A 19915-nucleotide genomic window follows, 5' to 3' on the forward strand; every position below is an offset into this window, starting at 1 on the left:
TTGTTTGTTTTGTTTTTAATCTGCTTGGAGGAAAGACAGTTTAGCTTAATTCATGCCTGTATAATATTTTTACACAGTAACACTTTCATTCTCTGACATGTTTGAGGTCAGTTATTCTCAAATATAGTGTGCATCAGAATCACCTGGAGGGCTTGTTAAAACACAGATTGCTGCACCCCACCACAGAGGTTTCCGATTCAGTTGGCCTAAGGTGGTGCTATATGATCTGAATGATTGTGTCCCCAAAATTCATATGTTGAAATCCTAATCCCCAAGGAGATGATATTAGGAGGTGGGACACTTGGGGGTGATCAGGTCATGAGGATGGAGCTCTGATGAATAAGATTAGTGCCCTTATAAAAGAGGCCCAAGAAAACTCCCTTTCCTCCTCCACCATGTGAGATCACAGCTACAAGGTGTAATCTATAAGCTAGGAAGTGGGCTCCTACCAGATGCTGAATCAGCTGGCACCTTGATCTTAGACTTCCACCCTCCAGAACTGTAAGAAATAAATTTCTGTTCTTAATAAGGTACCCAGTTTGTGGTATTTTGTTATAGTAGCCCCAAAGTAGTAAGTCAGGTAGGGCCCCCGAATTTGCATTCTAACCAGTTCTCAGATAATGCTGATGATGTTCCTACAGGGATTGTACTTGAGAAAAGTGGCTCTAATGGATGGGAAGAGACTATCTGGAATCCTGGCCTCTAGAGGGTGCTCCATTCCTGAGAGCACTTATCCCACCAGGACAGGCTAGAGGGTCCCTATATTGGGAACTGAATTTTACGGAGTCCTTTCTTTGTCTCTTAGGGAGCGTGCTTCAACGGAACTTGCAAGGAACAAAGAATAGATAAGGTGATTTTTAACCAAGAACAGATAAGGTAATTTTTAACCAGACACTAATACAGCTCACTTGCATTGTGTTTTCTGAATAGGTGGTATGGGTCATTTAAGTATTTTGAACTTGTACACTAGACTGGGCTTAGACCTGTTTCTTTTCAGTTCAGAGATGGAAAAAGAGTGAAATCATTTGAGATCAAATTTACTTTTGTAAAATTACTTTGCCTAAAAGAAAATAGATATATTCAGTGATGTGTGTGGATTTTAAAACTTCATTTTCCACTTTATTACTTTTGTTTGGCTCCAAAAATCCTTAGTCTTCTCCCTCTATTAGGGAGCAGTTAAGGATCAGCTCTGGTTCACAGATCACCTGTTTCTCTCTTCTGCCTTCCCTTTCTCCTTCCCCCAACTAGACCTTTCTAATTTAAATCAGTAAAATTGTTCCCTGTGCAGAAAAAGAGGAGGTGCTTTTGAACTTCATCACATTCTTTTTTTTTTTTTTTTTTTTTTCCGGTACACGGGCCTCTCACTGTTGTGGCCTCTCCCGTTGCGGAGCACAGGCTTTGGACGCGCAGGCTCAGCGGCCATGGCTCACGGGCCCAGCCGCTCCGCGGCACGTGGGATCTTCCCGGACGGGGGCACGAACCCGTGTCCCCTGCATTGGCAGGCGGACTCTCAATCACTGCGTCACCAGGGAAGCCCTCATTACATTCTTGATTTTTATTTCACAGTACTGTATCAGTACAAATACATTTTTACATTCGAAGTTAAAAAGGACATTCAGATATAGAAAAGTCTTGAAAACTCTTTCCTCTTACCTTTCCTCCCATGAGAGAGATTTTAAAATTCTGAATGAATGTGAGAGTTGGAGACTTTTTCTCAAGATTTTGAGTCATTGTAGTGTAATTAAAAGGTAGATTTTTTTTTGCAAAGAAATTAAGATACTATTGATATTGGCTCTGCTTTCAGAGCAATGCTTTCTGTACTTTTAAATCTAACCCAAAATTCTAATTAAATAATGAGTTGTCAAAATGACTTTCAAATAAATGGTAGCACTATCAAGTATTCTGTTTATGCAGCATGTGCATTTAAATTCAGCATAATATAATTTCATTGATTTTTTAAAAGTAGCTGGACTTTTTTTCCCCTGTATGCAGATTTAATACCTTGAAAGAAAGTTGAATGTAGCAGAATTATGCTCATTCAGTTGTTATGCTGATTGCTTTTAAAGCTTTAGTACTTACCCATTTCTAAAAAAATAGAACTGAAAATAAAAATGACCATGTCTAAGAAGATTTGGCATCAGGCCATGAAAACTGATTTTTTTAAAATGGTGCCTGAAGGCCAGCTCTTCAGCTCAGCTTTATGGACACAGCTAACATCCCTGGTTCTGCCCCCCTTGGTGATGATGCCCCCTCTGGTCTTCACTCTTGGTATCTGCTTATTAACCAGAGTCCAGATTCAGAGGCCTCCCTCTTGCCCTAGAACATCCTCTTCCTAGGAGCTGCAATTCGGTTATTCACTCCAAATCTATGATGAATTTGGCTTTTTCTAACAAAGACTCTTTATGGCAGTCGTCCTCATACTTGTCTGTACGTTGTAAATAATTTGCGAAGCTTTGAAAATACTGAAGCCTTTCCCTCACCTCCACAGATTGAGATTTAATCAGTCTGGGGTGTGTCCTAAGATTTGGAACTTCAAAAAAATGCCCAAGTGACGTTTTAGAACCAGGCCTCTCTGCCTTACATCTGTATGTCCACCCTTTGCATGTCTCTGCCCAATCGAATTAGAAACGGTAAGCAAGTTTCTCTCACACAGTCTCCTTTATTAATAATGATTGACTCTTTCTACTTTATGAATAATGAAATGTAGTGTTGAGTAGACTCTCTAAGGAAAGAATTCTGTGTTTGGTTAGAGATGAGTGCCATGGTGGCTGTGGGCAGCGGGAGAGTGGCAGCATAAGTGTGTATATGTGTGAACCCTGATTTGAGTGACAGTGAAAAATGGGGATATAGCAGCCAACAAACAAAAACCAAAAAGGAATAAAAAGAGACTAATTTAAAAATCACTTTGACAATTTAATATTAGTTGTGGAGAATCAGGTTTCTGTTCTTTGCTGATTTTTTTTTCTTTTTCGTGGAATATGCTTTCTTGATCAGTTTTAATTTCAAGATACAACTCAACTCAAATGTCACCTCCTCTGTGAAGCCTTCCCTGACTGCCTATCCTTTGGCTGAATGAACTGCCCCTACTGTCCACACTCTATAACCCCTAAATTCTGCACATTTAACATGACTTTTTCTACTGCATTGTGTCCTGTCAGACGGGACCTATGTCTTATTCCATTCCGAATCCACAGTGCCTCCTAGCACCGTACCTAGCAAGTGGTAACACTTAATGATTTTTTAAATAAACCATACTTTATTCAACAATGCAGTCAATTCCATTGTAGATGGCACTAAAATTTATTTTTTTAAACTAAAAGAAATGGAAGATTATGTATTCCAACTGTGGAGATGAAATAATAAGGAAACGCAGTATCTCCAGATTAGATTAATATCATATATAGGAAAAAAATGTCCTTGATAAGCAGCTAAACAAAAATGAACCTCACAACATATCCTAGCTAGCTACCTTGATACATTCAGAAATGGCTGGTAACCAAATAACTGCTGGGAAGCAATATGGCAAAGATGGATATGTCTGTCTCCAAAGGAAGGATTCTCTTTGGCCTAGTTTGGGTTGTGTGGCCCAGGATACTATGATGGCCGGTCCTGGGCACATTCACTGCTGGTCAGGAAGCAGGGAACTCTGATTAGGAATTTAGTTCAAGTCTGGGAGGAGGGGATTCCCAAAGGATGGGGAGAGACTCACGTTATCAGTAGATGAGGATGTTAGACAAAACAGATGACAGCAGTCATACAATTAATATTACCATAATTGAGACAACTAAGTTAGAATCCTGGATCCATTCTTTACAAACTTTTTAAGGTAAGACATGTTTATTTGAGAATCAGTCTTCTTTTAAAAAGGATATGCCTCCAAGGGTGGTTAAAAACGAGAAGTAGACAAATTCACAAACACAGCAGGAAATTTTAACATACCTGTCTTAGAAATTGATGTAATAAGCAGGCAAAAAGGTCAGTAAGGATATACATGATTTGAGTAATAAAATAATGTCGATGTAATGGTCATATATAGAACAACTACACTGAACAAATGAAAAATACACATTCTATTCTAACGTGTGGGACGTTTTCAAGAACTGACAAAGCATGAACTCCAGGGAGGCATGAATTTTTTATCTATTTTTTTCACTGATGTAACCTAGAATAGTACCTGGCATATATGTGTGCTCAATATTTGTTGAATGAAAAAAATTGATCCAACGGGGGGCCAAATAATGATTCTTGAAAAAAAATTAATGATTAAAACCCCTTAATGTGAAAATCAATACAAAATTTAAAAAAGTTTTAAATACTCCATGAATCAAAGAAGAATCTTATGATGAAAATTTGAGGAAAAAAATAGAACAATGGTATACTACAAACTACTTGAGGGATATAATTAAAGCAAATCTAGAAATTTGCTTTTTTTCCTATTTAGTCTAAAATGCACATATTAAACTAAAAATGAATTCAAATGTCAATGTCAGGAATATAGACAAAGAACAGCAGAATACTCCCTCCCCAAACTGAAGGAAATAAGGAGCAGAACTTGATGAAATAGAAAACAACGATATCAAAGCCAAAGTTGGTTATTTGAAATAATTCATAATTGTGAGAAAATAAGAAGGCATAAAAATTAGGAATGGCAAATTACAGAAGCTGCAGAGAGTAGGTGGAGGAGATGTTATGAAAAACTTTGTCAATAAATTTGAACACTTAGATAAATTGTTAAATTCCTAGAAAAATACAACTAGTCCAAAAAGAAATAGAAATTAGGAATAATCTTATCCCTAGCAAAGAAATTGAATTAATAATATTTTAAGATCTTCCCTCAAAGAAAACAACAAATCCAGAGAGTTTTGCAGACCTCTTCTACTAAACATTCAAGATACCGATTATATCAATTTTGTACAAACACCCAGAGAATAGGAGATAAGAGAACTCCAGTTTTTTGGCAACTGTAACATTAAGCAACAAGAGCAGAGTAGGATTAATGCAGTATAGGAAAATTACAGGTCTATTACATTCATGAACAAAGATGTAAACAAGAACCAAGAATGAATTGAACATAAGTTGTAAAAATACTAGTTTACCTCAAATTGACCTATATTTTAATCAACATACCAATAGGCTTTTTATAGAGCTTGACAAGCTGAATGTAAAAATTTTATGGATGAATAATCAAGACAAATCTGAAGAAGGACACGAAAGGACATTTTTGCCTACCATCCAGAAAGGTTTATCACAACAGCAGTAAAAGTATTGGCACAGGGATATGGAAATTGACTAATAGAATAATCGATAGCTCAAAATAAACGTGCATATATTTAATAAATGAAGCTGACAATTGGTTATCTATATGGAAAACAATAAATTGTTTCCCTGCCTCACATCATACATAAAAATAAAATTCCAGATAGATGAAGACCTAAGTATGAGAGATAATACTATAAAATCTAGAATACAATGTAGGATAATATCTTTATGTCCTCAAGGAGAATTTCCTCAAAGAAGGACTTCCTAAAATCCCGAAACAATAACTTCTTGTTTTTAATTTTATTTATTTTTGGTTGCATTGGGTCTTCGTTGCTGTGTGCAGGCTTTCTCCAGTTGCGGCGAGCGGGGACTACTCTTGGTTGCGGTGCATAGTCTTCTCATTGCGGTGGCTTCTCTTGCTGCAGAGCATGGGCTCTAGGCGTGTGGGCTTCAGTAGTTGCAACGTGTGGGCTCTAGGGTGCGTGGGCTTCAGTATTTGTGGCACACGAGCTTAGTTGCTCCACGGCATGTGGGATCTTCCCGGACCAGGGCTTGAACCCATGTCCCCTGCATTGGCAGGCAGATTCTTAACCACTGCGCTAACAGGGAAGTCCAAAACACTGACTTTAAAGGAAAGGAGCGATCAATTCACTATGTTATGGTTAATAACTTCTATTCACTGAAAGACATGAAGAGAGTGAAGCAAGCCATGATGTGTAGAAGATATATGCAACTTGTCTACCTGACAAAAGATTAGTATACAGAATCAAGAACTCCTACAAAGAGTAAAAATAATGAAAAGAAAAATTGGCCAAAAACATGGCATTTCCTGAAAAAGAAATGCAAATGGCTCATAATCTTTAAAAAAATCCAACCTATTCATAATCAGGGAAATTCAAAATGCAACCACAATGACAACATTTATAACTTGCAACATTGGTTAAAATTTTAATGTACTAGGAAAAGGGTGGGACAACACAAAGTCTTTTTCCTTCCCAGTAGAGGGTAATTATTTTGGAAATAAATGGCATTTCCTGATAAATCTGAGATTATACATACTAAGACCCAACTTCTCCATGCCTTAGATTTATACCCCAGAAAAATTCCTACACGTGCATCAGGATACATGCCTAAGATATTTACTGCCAAGTGTTCATAACAGCAGAAAATAAGGAAATCACTTGCACATGTGTCTGGAGTAAATAGAATGGATAAAGACATTGAAGTATAATCATCCAGCAGTGTCCTATTGAATATGTAAAACTAAAACAGCTGTAGGCAACAACATGGATGACTCCTGGGGAAATATTAAGCCAAAAAACCCCCACTAATTTGCAGAAGAATGCATGTGATGTGAGTTCATTTAGAGAAAGTTCAATAACATGTAAAGTTAAACAACACATTTTTAAGGGATTAAAACATGGTAAAATATGAAGAAAAACAAGTAAATTATAAGTAAAATTATATTAGTGACTGTCTCTCAGAGGATGGAAGGCACAAAGGGGTCTTCAAAGTTGAAGTGTATGTGTTCTTCTTTGAAATGCGGTAGTGGGTACATGGATGTGATTTTACTATAATTATTTATACTTTATGCATATTTTATAATTATTCTTCAACAAATATTCAATATTGAGAGAACAAATAGACACTCTCAGATACTAATACACATGAAAAGAAGAGCCCATCATAGGTGTGGCAGGTTGTTGAGAGAAAATCCTCAATTTCTCTGGCAATCACAATTTGTAAATAATATTTCCCTTGGTGCCTGGCATACCATTGGCCTTCAGTTCAATATGAATGGAACAGAGGGAGAAGGGAAACAGGTGTCTCATTTAAAAGGCCAGCAGCAACAATTTAGGATGATAAAATCTGTTACTGAACTCAGGTCCAGCTGCTCACTGCTCAAAAATCAATACCCCAGATGCAGTTGGTGGTGGAAAGGAAAGTTGCTTTTAATCAGAAAGCCAGCGATCTGGGAAGAAGGCAGACCTATGTCCCCCAAAACCAACTATGAAAATTCTGCTCGGCCATGAAAGTTTTAAAGGGAAAAGGGGAAGGAATCTCAGTTAATCATTGAGATATGGGGTCAGAGGAGTTGCCACCCCACCCCCCACCCATTGTGTGCAGGTTCCTCATCTTGTGATCTTCCTCTACACGTTATCTTGTTCAAACAGTTTGTTCACACAGTTTGTTCTCAAGATTACTGAAGGTGAAGCTAGGGAAGAGATCTTGTCATCTGTTAATTACTTATTCTTCATTTCTACTTCTTTGATCTACAGAAAGAACCAACAGGCTAGGCAACGTATCGTGTGATCAGAAGATTTGAAAAGTGTGCTAGGGCTGGAGATGAGCAGAGCACGGGAGTGCCTGAAACGAAGTTTAGTTATAATATAGCTTTGCTAAAGTGACAAGGCAGACAGTAACACAATCATAGTAGGGGACTTTAACACCCCACATTCACCAATAGATAGATCATCCAAAATGAAGATAAATAAGGAAACACTAGCTTTAAATGACACATTAAACAAGGTGGACGTAATTGATATTTATAGGACATTCCATCCAAAACCAACAGAATACACTTTCTTCTCAAGTGTTCATGGAACACTCTCCAGGATAGATCATATCTTGGGTCACAAATCAAGCCTTGGTAAATTTAAGAAAATTGAAATTGTTTCAAGTATCTTTTCCAACCACAATGCTATGAGATTAGATATCAAGTACAGGAAAAAACTGTAAAAAATACAAACACATGGAGGCTAAAAAATACGCTACTAAATAACCAAGAGATCACTGAAGAAATCAGAGGAAATCAAAAAATTCCTATAAACAAATAACAATGAAAACACAATGACCCAAAACCTATGGGATGCAGCAAAAGCAGTTCAAAGAGGGAAGTTTATAGCAATACAATCCTACCTCAAGAAACAAGAAACATCTCAGATAAACAATCTAACCTTACACCTAAAGCAATTAGAGAAAAAAGAACAAAAAACCCCCCAAAGTTAGCAGAAGGAAAGAAATAATAAAGATCAGATCAGAAATAAATGAAATGAAGGAAACAATAGCAAAGATCAATAAAACTAAAAGCTGGTTCATTGAGAAGATAAACAAAATTGATAAACCACTAGCCATACTCATCAAGAAAAAAAGGGAGAAGACTCAAATCAACAGGATTAGAAATGGAAAAGGAGAAGTAACAACTGACCCTGCAGAAATACAAAGAATCGTGAGCGTTTACTATAAGCAAATATATGCCAAATGGACAAATTCTTAGAAAAGCACAACCTTCTGAGACTGAACCAGGAAGAAATAGAACATATAAACAGACCAATCACAAGCATTGAAATTGAAACTGTGATTAGAAATCTTCCAACAAACAAAAGCGCAGGACAGATGAATTCTATCAAACATTTAGAGGAGAGCTAACGCCAGTACTGCTCAAACTCTTCCAAAATATAGCAGAGGGAGAACACTCCCAAACTCATTCTACGAGGCCACCATCACCCTGATACCAAAACCAGAAAAAGATGTCACCAAAAAAGAAAACTATAGACCAATATCACTGATGAACATAGATGCAAAAATTCTCAACAAAATACTAGCAAACAGAATACAACAGCACATTAAAAGGATCATACACCATGATCCAGTGGAGTTTATCCCAGGAATGCAAGGATTCTTCAATATACACAAATCAAACAATGTGATACACCACAGTAACAAATTGAAGGATAAAAACCATATGATAATCTTAATAGATGCAGAAAAAGCTTTTGACAGAATTCAACACCAATATATGATAAAAACTCTCCAGGAAGTAGGCATAGAGGGAACTTACCTCAACATTATAAAGGCCATATATGACAAACCCACAGCCAATATCATTCTCAATGTTGAAAAACTGAAACCATTTCTTCTAAAATCAGGAACAAGACAAGAATGCCCACTCTCACCACTGTTATTCAACATAGTTTTGGAAGTTTTAGCCACAGCAATCAGAGAAGCAAAAGAAATAAAGGGAATCCAAATCGGACAAGAAGAAGTAAAGCTGTCACTGTTTGCAGATGACATGATACTATACACAGAGAATCCTAAAGATGCCATCAGAAAACTACTAGAGCTAATCAATGAACTTGGTAAAGTAGCAGGATACAAAATTAATGCACAGAAATCTCCTGCATTCCTATACACTAATGATGAAAAATCTGAAAGAGAAATGAAGGAAACACCTCCATTTACCATTGCAACAAAAAGAATAAAATACCTAGGAATAAACCTACCTAAGGAGACAAAAGACCTGTATGCAGAAAATTATAAGACACTGATGAAAGAAATTAAAGATGATACAGACAGATGGAGAGATATACCATGTTCTTGGATTGGAAGAATCAATATTGTGAAAATGACTATACTACCCAAAGTTATCTACAGATTCATTGCAATCCCTATCAAACTACGAATGGCATTTTTCACAGAACTAGAACAAAAAATTTTACAATTTGTATGGAAACACAAAAGACCCTGAATAGCCAAAGCAGTTTTGAGAAAGAAAAACGGAGCTGGAGGAATCAGGCTCCCTGACTTCAGACTATACTACAAAGCTACAGTAATCAAGACAGTATGGTACTGGCACAAAAACAGAAATATAGATCAATGGAACAGGATAGAAAGCCCAGAGATAAACCCACACACCTATGGTCACCTTATCTTTGATAAAGGAGGCAAGAATATACAATGGAGAAAAGACAGCCTCTTCAATAAGTGGTGCTGGGAAAATTGGACAGCTACATGTAAAAGAATGAAATTAGAACACAATACACAAAAATAAACACCATACACAAAAATAAACTCAAAATGGATTAAAGACTTAAATGTAAGGCCAGATACTATAAAACTCTTAGAGGTAAACATAGGAAGAACACTCTTTGACATAAATTACAGCGAGATCCTTTTTGACCCATCTCCTAGAGAAATGGAAATAAAAATAAATAAATGGAACCTAATGAAACTTAAAAGCTTTTGCACAGCAAAGGAAACAAGACAAAACAGACAACCCTCAGAATGGGAGAAAATATTTGCAAACGAAGCTAATGACAAAGGATTAATCTCCAAAATATACAAGCAGCTTATTCAGCTCAATATCAAAAATACAAACACCCCGATCCAAAAATGGGCAGAAGATTTAAGTAGACATTTCTCCAAAGAAGATATACAGATTGCCAACAAACACATGAAAGGATGCTCAACATCACTAATCATTAGAGAAATGCCAATCAAAATTACAATGTATCACCTCATACCAGTCAGAATGGCCATTAATGGCCAAAAATCTACAAACAATAAGTGCTGGAGAGGGTGTGGAGAAAAGGGAACCCTCTTGCACTGTTGGTGGGAATGTAAATTGATACAGCCACTATGGAGAACAGCATGGAGGTTCCTTAAAAAACTACAAATAGAACTACCATATGACCCAGCAATCCCACTACTGGGCATATACCCTGAGAAAACCATAATTCAAGAAGAGTCATGTACCACAATGTTCATTGCAGCACTATTTACACTAGCCAGGACATGGAAGCAACCTAAGTGTCCATTGACAGACGAATGGATAAAGAAGATGTGGCACATATATACAATGGAATATTGCTCAGCCATATAAAGAAACCAAATTGAGTTATTTGTAGTGAGGTGGATGGACCTAGAGTCTGTCATACAGAGTGAAGTAAGTCAGAAAGAGAAAAATACCGTATGCTAACACATATATATGGAATCTAAAAAAAAAAAAAAGACATAGAGAATGGATTTGAGGACATGGGGAGGGGGAGGGGGAAGCTGGGATGAAGTGAGCGAGCGGCCTTGACATATATACACTACCAAATGTAAAATAGATAGCCAGTGGGAAGCAGCCACCATAGCACAGGAAGATCAGCTTGGTGCTTTGTGACCACCTAGTGCGGTGGGATAAGGAGGACGGGAGGGAGACGCAAGAGGGAGGGGATGCGAGGATATATGTATACATATAGCTGATTCACTTTGTTATAAAGCAGAAACTAACACAACATTGTAAAGCAGTTATACTCCAATAAGGATGTTTTGAAAAATCATATTAAAAAAAATGACAAAGCAAAGGGGGTTTCCTGCTGAGGGTGGTTACAGTACCTGTAAAACAACTGAATCAGACAGTGGGTCTGTGACTCTACTGTCCTAATCCTTAACTGCTTAAGCCTGCTTTTTTTTGAATCAGGGAGGCGTGGGAGATTTCAGCTTATCTACAAACAAGAAACAGGAGACATGGAGCGGTCTTTGTATTGTACTTGAGGGGGCTGGGGGCACAAGGTTCTGCTGGGTTCCAAAACCACAGGCTGTTAGAAGAAAGTGTTTGCTGGCAAGGTTGAAGTTGACATCTTTTTATAAATGGAGAAGCTGAGGCTGTGAGAGGGGAAGTGACTTGCCCCAGTTGGGGCTAATACTCAGTAGTAAAGCTGAAATTAGAAAGTTGCTCCCCAGGGCCTAGCCCGAGGCACCCCATTCACCTTGGTGTGGTAGGAAGAACACGGCCTCGGCCTTGGGAACACAGTTAATGGGGTTGGAATCCAGACTCTGACACTTAGCTCTACAAGCACCGAGTCAGTTACCTCTGGAAAGCCCAATTTCCCCCTGGGTAAAGTGGGGATAAGAAATAATGCCAGTCTCACATGGCTGTTATGTAGATTACATGAGGTATTGTATGTAAAAGTTTTGCAGTCAAAGTGTAATAAATGCCCGTTCCCTCCTTTGCCTCCTACCCATGATGGCAGTGGATAAGGAGGCTGAAATGATGTGGCCTCATCAGCCTCCCCACACCCAGGCAGGAAGGCACCACACTGGCGAGTGAAAGAGACTCCTGTGTGCAGTGGCACACACAAGGGCACATTGGGGTTTCTAGTTAAGTGTGTCTTCGTGCCCCTTGCTTCGTGTTTTTGATACTCATACAGAATTTATTTCTGGTTCCAGGTGACTAAACATTCACTTTGCATTTGTGCAAATGATTATTGTGGTTCCCTGTTTACTCCAGACACAAAGACCTTTTTTTAGCACCAAAAGATCCCTATGGTAACAGAAGAATCATGCTGAGCAAAGATTTCTGCCAAGAATCAATTTCCTGAAGTCAGGAGGCCTTATCATTCATAGTCTGTGTGCAAAGCCTTTTTTTTTTTTTAATGCACGATAGCCTCCTTTATTGATTTCTCCCTTCACCCAGCCTCCCATTGCTTGCTGTTTCCCCCTGACTTGGAATCTTACCCTGGGTGGTAAAGAATTGGCGAGACACTCCCTACCCAAGGAGGTGCTATGCAAAAGCCAACTCACCCCAGCGCTGGGACCTTTTAGCTTGGCCGGGAGCACAGGTGTGGCAGGCTGGGGGGCTTTGTGGTGCCCCCAGAGGGCCACTGGGAGGTTGGCTGAAGGTCCTCAGGAAGTGTTTACTTGAGGCAGATCTGGGTCACGTTTTAGCTATGTGATCTCAGGCAAACTAATTAACTTCTGAGTATCTGGAGAATATTCTCCATGACAGAAATTGTAGGATTTAGTTTCATTTTTTGTTACAGTTTAACGTGCATATGTTGAGTACCTGCTGTATGCCAGGCACTGGGAAATCATCACAGAATAAATAAGTCACACTCCCTGCTGTCAAGGAGAGCCAGAATTAAGTTCAGGGACGTGCAAGTTTTATCCCAAGCACACTGGTTAGGAGCACATGTGCTGCTGAGGGTCAGATCAGGGCATGCAGCCTGGCTTTGCCATTCTCTGGAAAAGGCTAAGGGATCTTAGGCAACACATTAACCTTTGTAAATTTCTGTTTTCAAGTCCGTAAAGTAGGAATAATGATTCTTCATAGCCTGGGTGTGAGGTTTAAATGAGATCTAATTTTTGTGACCAAGTTACTGCCAGCTCTCTGTGCTCAGTCTTCCATTTAACATAAGAATAAAAATGATCTAGGGATCTCTTCCCACCTGCTGCTGTTTCACCTCGCTGGCCTGTCAATCACACCAACACCTTCTTTCATCTTCTTTCCTATCACTGTTCTTTCCTCCTCACCCTGAACTCAGCAGGCAGCTCTTTTCCTTTAAGCCCCTGGACACGGCTGGCCAGACACCAGAGCCACTACATCACACACTTGCCCTGAGGTCTGGGGTGAAAGGAGGGCCTGGGTGGTGGTGCTGCCATCGTGCTCCCATTAAGACCTTGGGAAATGTTTCACTGGCTAGGCTTCCTCCCTTGGCCCAGCCCTCTGCCGGGCTGCTGGATGCTGTCCTTGCTCTGTTTCACTCTCCTTCCTCCTCTGGTCAACAGCCCCCCACTTCCAGCCACTAGTGAGCCCCCTCTGGTCAAATCGTAAGTTCCCCTTCATTGCGCAGAGCAATTTATCTCCTCCTTGCCTAACCCTTTTTTAAAAAAATTGCGGTAAGAACACTTAACATGAGATCTGCCTTCCTAACAAATTTTAAGAGTACAATAGAGTATTGTTAACAGTAGGCACAATGTTGTACAGCAGTTCTCTAGAACTTTTTCATCTTGGTTAAGTGAAACTTATACGTGTTGGTTAGTAATTCCCCATCTTCCCCTCCCACAAGCCCATGGCAACCACCATTCTATTCTTTGCTTCTATGAGTTTGACTATTTTAGATACCTGATATAAGTAGAATCATGCAGTATTGGGCCTGTGACTGGTTTATTTCACTTAGCATAATGTCTTCAAGGTCCATCCATGTTGTCACATATAGCACGATTTCCTCCTTTTTAAAAAGGCCGAATAATATTCCATGGTATGTATATACCACATTTTCTAAATCCATTCATTTGTTAATAGACATTTAGGTTGTTTCCACAAGTTGGTTATTATGAACGCAGTGAACATGGCAGTGCTAATATCTCTTTGAGATCCTGATTTCAATTCTTTTCTCTCTAACCTTCTTATCTAGGTTATCTATTCCCAGGGGGCTTCTCATTCATAACCAAACATTTCTGTTAGGTTATTTTTCCCAACCAGAGGATCAGGAATCTCTTTGAAAAGAATTCCCTATCAAGCTTAAATAGCAGACACCTTAAAAACTTTCTTCCTCTGGGACTTCCTTGGTGGCGCAGTAGTTAAGAATGCGCCTGCCAGTGCAGGGCACATAGGTTCGATCCCTGGTCCGGGAAGATCCCACATGCTGCAGAGCAACTAAGCCTGTGCGCCACAACTACTGAGCCCACGTGCCACAACTACTGAAGCCTACATGCCCCTGAGCCCATGCTCTGAAATAAGAGAAGCCACCACAATGAGAAGCCCACACAGTGCAATGAATAGTAGCCCCTGCTCGCCGCAATTAGAGAAAGCCCATGAGCAACAACAAAGACCTGATGCAGCCAAAAATAAATAAATAAAATAAAATAAATTATAAACAAAAAAATTCTCCCTCCATTTCCCTTCCCTTAATCATAGTGCTGAGCACAGATGAGCAAATCAGGGTGGAACTGATCACTAACCATTCTTTTTTTTTTTTTTTTTTTTTTTTTTTTTGCGGTACATAGGCCTCTCACTGTTGTAGCCTCTCCCTTTGTGGAGCACAGGCTCCGGACGCGCAGGCTCAGCGGCCATGGCTCACGGGCCTAGCCGCTCTGCGGCACGTGGGATCTTCCCAGACTGGGGCACGAACCTGTGTCCCCTGCGTCGGCAGGCGGACTCTCAACCACTGCACCACCAGGGAAGCCCTAACCATTCTTAATACTGTAAACCTCTGAGGTTTTCTTTTTGTGCTTTTCCTCCCAGATGTCTCCCCAACCCCCCCAGAATAATTTTTTGCTGTTCCTCTTTGCTGTTCATTGAGAGTAGGAATAATTCATCCAAACATAAGGAGAGAAAAAAAAGCTTTGTGGGGGAAGGGAGGAGAAAATCAATCTCCTGTCAAAATAGTCTGGCTCCCACATCTGCCCCTTTCACTCAGCCTTTGCTTAAAGTGGGCCTGGCTGGTTGAGATGGATGGGCCGGGAGCTCTGCTCAGCACAGCATCTGTCACTCCCTGCAGAGCTAGGGATGCCTTCTGAGATGAACAGGAAAATGACTAAGTGATGACAGAGAAATGGCTGCTAATTCCAAGTAGAATTGCCACCTTGGAGAACGCACCAGCATTGCCTTTTCACATGGTATTTTCACATCGACCTTGCACTCCCTGCAGAGGCTTATGATCTGAAAATTTGATTCCTAACCAAATGCCCAGGCATCCACTGACTCCTAGAGTTGTAGAGTTTTATGCTTGGGAAAAATCCTTTTGAGTGAAAGGCAAAGTTATAAGCTGTGAAATTGGTTTTGGAGGTGTTACTGAACCAAACCTGGGTCCACTTGCTGGCATAATACAGCCAACCTACTGACACTGGGTTGTGGTGAAAGAAAGTGCAGCATTTATCCTAAGGTGCCAGATGTGAAGTCCAGGACAACTCATGCTCAAAAGACCCGAGCTCCTCGAGGGGTTTCAGGGAGGTATTTTTAAAGGCAAAGTGAGGGAGGCGAGTTGCAGGGTATGTGATTAGCTTGCGCACAGTTGTCTAATTGGTTGGTGGTGAGGTAACGGTGGTGTCACAGGGGTTAGGTTCTCAGTCCTCAGGTACCAGTAGGCCTGGGGCCTATGTGCTCCCTGATTTTCAAGTGGTTTACTTCTTCCACGTGGCAGAGGTTTTAGCATCTGTAAAACAACTCAGGAAATGTGCATCAGATACTGTTATCTAGGTACTTCAGAGAGGAACTAAAAGCAGAGGATATGGGGGAGGGGTCTGTCCCAGGCCCCATAGGATCCTGCTTGGTTATAGAAGGATAGGAAATTCCTAAGGAAAGTTTCAAGAATTCCAAGATTTCTGAGTGAATGCTGAGGAAAGAACACTGGACTTATTCTGGAAGACTTAAGTGTTAGTTTCCACTTTGACACTAACATTTTGTGTGTTATTGGGCAAATTACTTCTCTGAACTTTTTCTCACCTATAAAATGAGGATGTTGAATGGGAACAATAATTTTCAAATTGTGTTCCTAGGGTCCTATGTGTCAATAAGTTGGGGAAATGCTGGAATAAATGACTTAGAATACTTCAGTAATAACCTTCTCAGAACCTTTAATATGCCAATATGCACAATGACTTTCCAGGACAAGGATAACCTGCAAGTTCTCATAAGCAATTTAAAGCCCTTTAGTGGAGGAGGTGGCAGTCAAGCCACTTATGACTTTATTGGTACTAAATGAAACTTGTTCTGGACATTTAGTTACACAGTTCAGGAAGGTGGAGAGAAGCTAGAGGAGTGTAAAGAAGAGCACCACCAGTCCTGAAGGTAAAGAAAGTGAGTCCCATGAGAATAAAAATCAATAGAAATGAGGATGTGAAGTTAGAAGGAGAGCTGGAAAAAAGGCAAGTTGACTGATATTCACTTATATGAAGGGCTTTAATGAAGAGTTGGAGGTCATGGAGGACCAATTAAAGGTAGAATGACTTGAAATTTAAATAATAAGAAAAAAAATCTTACATGTTTGCTCAGTTCCATGTTTGCTCTTCATGCCTTTGTGTAGCTCAGGATTTCCACCTGGTATCATTTTCCTTCTACAGGAAGGACTTCCTTCACACTTCCTGTGGTGCGGGTCTGCTGGTGAGGTATTCTTTCAGCTTCTGTATGACCGAAATGGTCTTATTTTTCCTTTGTTTTGAAATATAGTTTTACAGAGTGAAGAATTCTAGGTAGACAGTTTTTTCTTTCAGTACTTTAAAGATGTTGCTGCACCGTCTTCCTGCTTTCACCATCTCCAAGAAGAAATCTGCTGTAATTCTTATTTTTATTCCTCCATATGTAATATGTCAGAATTCTCTGGTTGCTTTTAAAATTTGCCCTTTCTCACTTGCTTCTTAGCAATTTGATTGGGATGGGTCTTGGTATAGTTTTCTTCATGTTTCTTGACCTTGGGCTTCACTGAGCTTTCTTCGATCCATGGGTTTATAGTAGTCATCAAATTTGAAAAATTTTAAGCCATTAGTTCTTCAAATAAATTTTCTGTCCATACCCCTTTCTCTGTTGTCTCTTTTGGAGACTCCAGCTACTTACATTTTAGGCTGCCTGTAATTGTCCTGCAGCTTACCGATTTTTTTGGGGAGGTGGGGGGCAGGAGGGAGGGATTCTTTTTACTCTCTGTGTTTCATTTCAGATGGTTTCTATTGCTGTGCCTTTAAGTTCACTAATCTTCCTCCCTGAAATGTCTAATCTGCTGTGAATACCATTCAGTGTACTTTACATCTTAGACATTATAGTTTTCATGCCCTGAATTTCTATGTGGGTCTTTAAAAAATATTTCCATGTCTCTCCAGAACTTTTGAGCATATTGGGTAAAATACATTTTAATAAATGATTTAATGTCCTTCTCTGCTTGTTCTACTATCTATGTTAGTTTGGGGTCAGTTTCTATTGATAGATTAATCTTCTCATCATGGGTCATGATTTCTTGCTTCTTTGCATATCTGAAGATCTTTGATTATGCCAAACATTGTGAATTTCATCCTGTTTGGTGCTGATTATTTTTATATTCCTATAAATATCCTTGAACTTTGTTCTGTGATGCAATTAAGTTACTTTGAAACAGATCTTATATGTCTTGCTTTTATGATTTTTTTAGGTGGGTTCAGAGCTGTGCTCAGTCTAGGACCATTTATTCTCTACTACACGATTTTCCTGGGTACTCTACCCAATGTGTACGAATTATGTGTTTTTCTCTCTGGCTGGTAGAAACAGTCACTATTCACAGTCCCGTGTGAGCACTGGGCACTGTTCTCTAATCCTTCAAGATGGTTTGCCCCCAGCATTGGGTAGTTTCCTTAAGTGTCTATGCTTATCAGTACTGTGCTGAATACCCAGGGAACCTCTACAGATGACCCTCTGAGCAATTCTCTCCCTTTTGGTACTCTGTCTTGCAAGCTCAAGCTCCCTTCACCTCCCCAGACTCTCCGTTCAGGGAGTCCATGATCCTCTTTCTGGCTTCCCCCTTCATAGGCTGCAGACTGTAAACTCTCTCAAGGCTGTAATCTGAGGCAATTCTAGGGCTCACCTCATTAGTTAGCTATCTCTGGGATCACTGTCCATCATTGCCTAATATCCAGTGACTTAAAAATCTTTTTTTCATATATTATGTCTTTGTTGTTATTTCAGTAGGAGAGTAAATCCAGTTCCTTTCACTCTATCTCAGGTAGAAGCAAAAGTCTTTAACTTAAAATTGTAGCAGAAAGTTTAAGTTCAACATAAGCAAATGTTTTTTTCTATGACTATTAGGAAAAATATCATAGAGATAGGAGACTCAGGGATATTTTGGAGTCCTCGTCTTGGAGGCCTTAATAAAGGGGACAGAATGTGAGGGCAATCTGACTGTGACATCTGTCACCCCACTGATCACGAGGGTTGATTTGGCTGATCTGGCTGGCTAGGCAGGTGTCCCCTTCCTCCCTCACTGCTCCACAAGCATCCCTCCCAAAGCTGCACACTTAGTTGAAGAGGACAACCTTCACTTATAGAGGAGAACCAGCCTTTAGTCAAGGCTACATGAGTAGCTGCACTCCCCTGCTAGAACTTCCAATCAAGCTCTCCAGGTCCATCTGCAGGAAAATGTAGGGTAGTCAAGCTTCCAAGATTGCAGACACATCCAAATGTGGTGCTGCATGTGGCAGTCTGCCTTTCTTTAAAAAATAAAATAAATGCAATAAAGTGGACAAATGGCATTAGTAATGGGTGGTTATTTATTAAGATTTCTGTCTGATGTATGTGACAGAAAATAAATTCCAACCTTCAGCAAAAAAAGTCATTTATTGGCTTACTACTTTTCCGGGAAGTCTGAGGAGTTGGGCCAAGCACATCTGTCATTCAAGATATGAATGGCCATTCTAGATCCACACCTTTCCTTAACTCGAGGGCCAACACAGAGAATAATCCTCTCCCCAGCAGAAGTAATCTGAATGGCCATTTAAGTCATGTGAACACTGCCAGATTAATTATTGTTTCTAGAGAAATGATTTAAATTACTCTCTGGTTGTTTAGTTTGGATCTTGTTTCTCAGCATCTCCACACTCCCCTCCAACCCTACCCGACCCCATGATTGACAGTTTTATTAGAATTACATGCAGTGGGGGAGGGAGGGAGTGGGTAGTCAAAATTTTACCCATGAAACATGGGAGAGCTATATGAGATGATCTTACAAGATTACCACCTACTCTAAAAATTCATGATTGTAAGGATCAAAATGAATATAGGAAGGATTTGAAAAATATCAATTATAGGGCTTAAGACAACACACAGTAAATTGATTCCCTTCTTAGGAAGCATTTCTTAAGGTTTTATTTTTCTGAATTTTTTTAATTGACATATAGTTGATTTACAATGTTGTGTTGATTTCTGCTGTACAGCAAAGTGACTCAGTTATACACATATATACATTCTTTTTTATATTCTTTTCCATTGTGGTTTATCACAGGATATTGAATATAGTTCCCTGTGCCATACAGTAGGACCTTGTTGTTTATCCTGTTTTTCTGATTTTTTTAAGTAATGCGTGCTTATAACTGAAAATTTGCAAAATTGAGAAAATCTCACTGCCCAAAGAAGACCCCTGATAGCATTTCA

The sequence above is a fragment of the Orcinus orca genome, chromosome 9, assembly GCF_937001465.1.
Source record: "Orcinus orca chromosome 9, mOrcOrc1.1, whole genome shotgun sequence".
NCBI lineage: Eukaryota > Metazoa > Chordata > Mammalia > Artiodactyla > Delphinidae > Orcinus > Orcinus orca.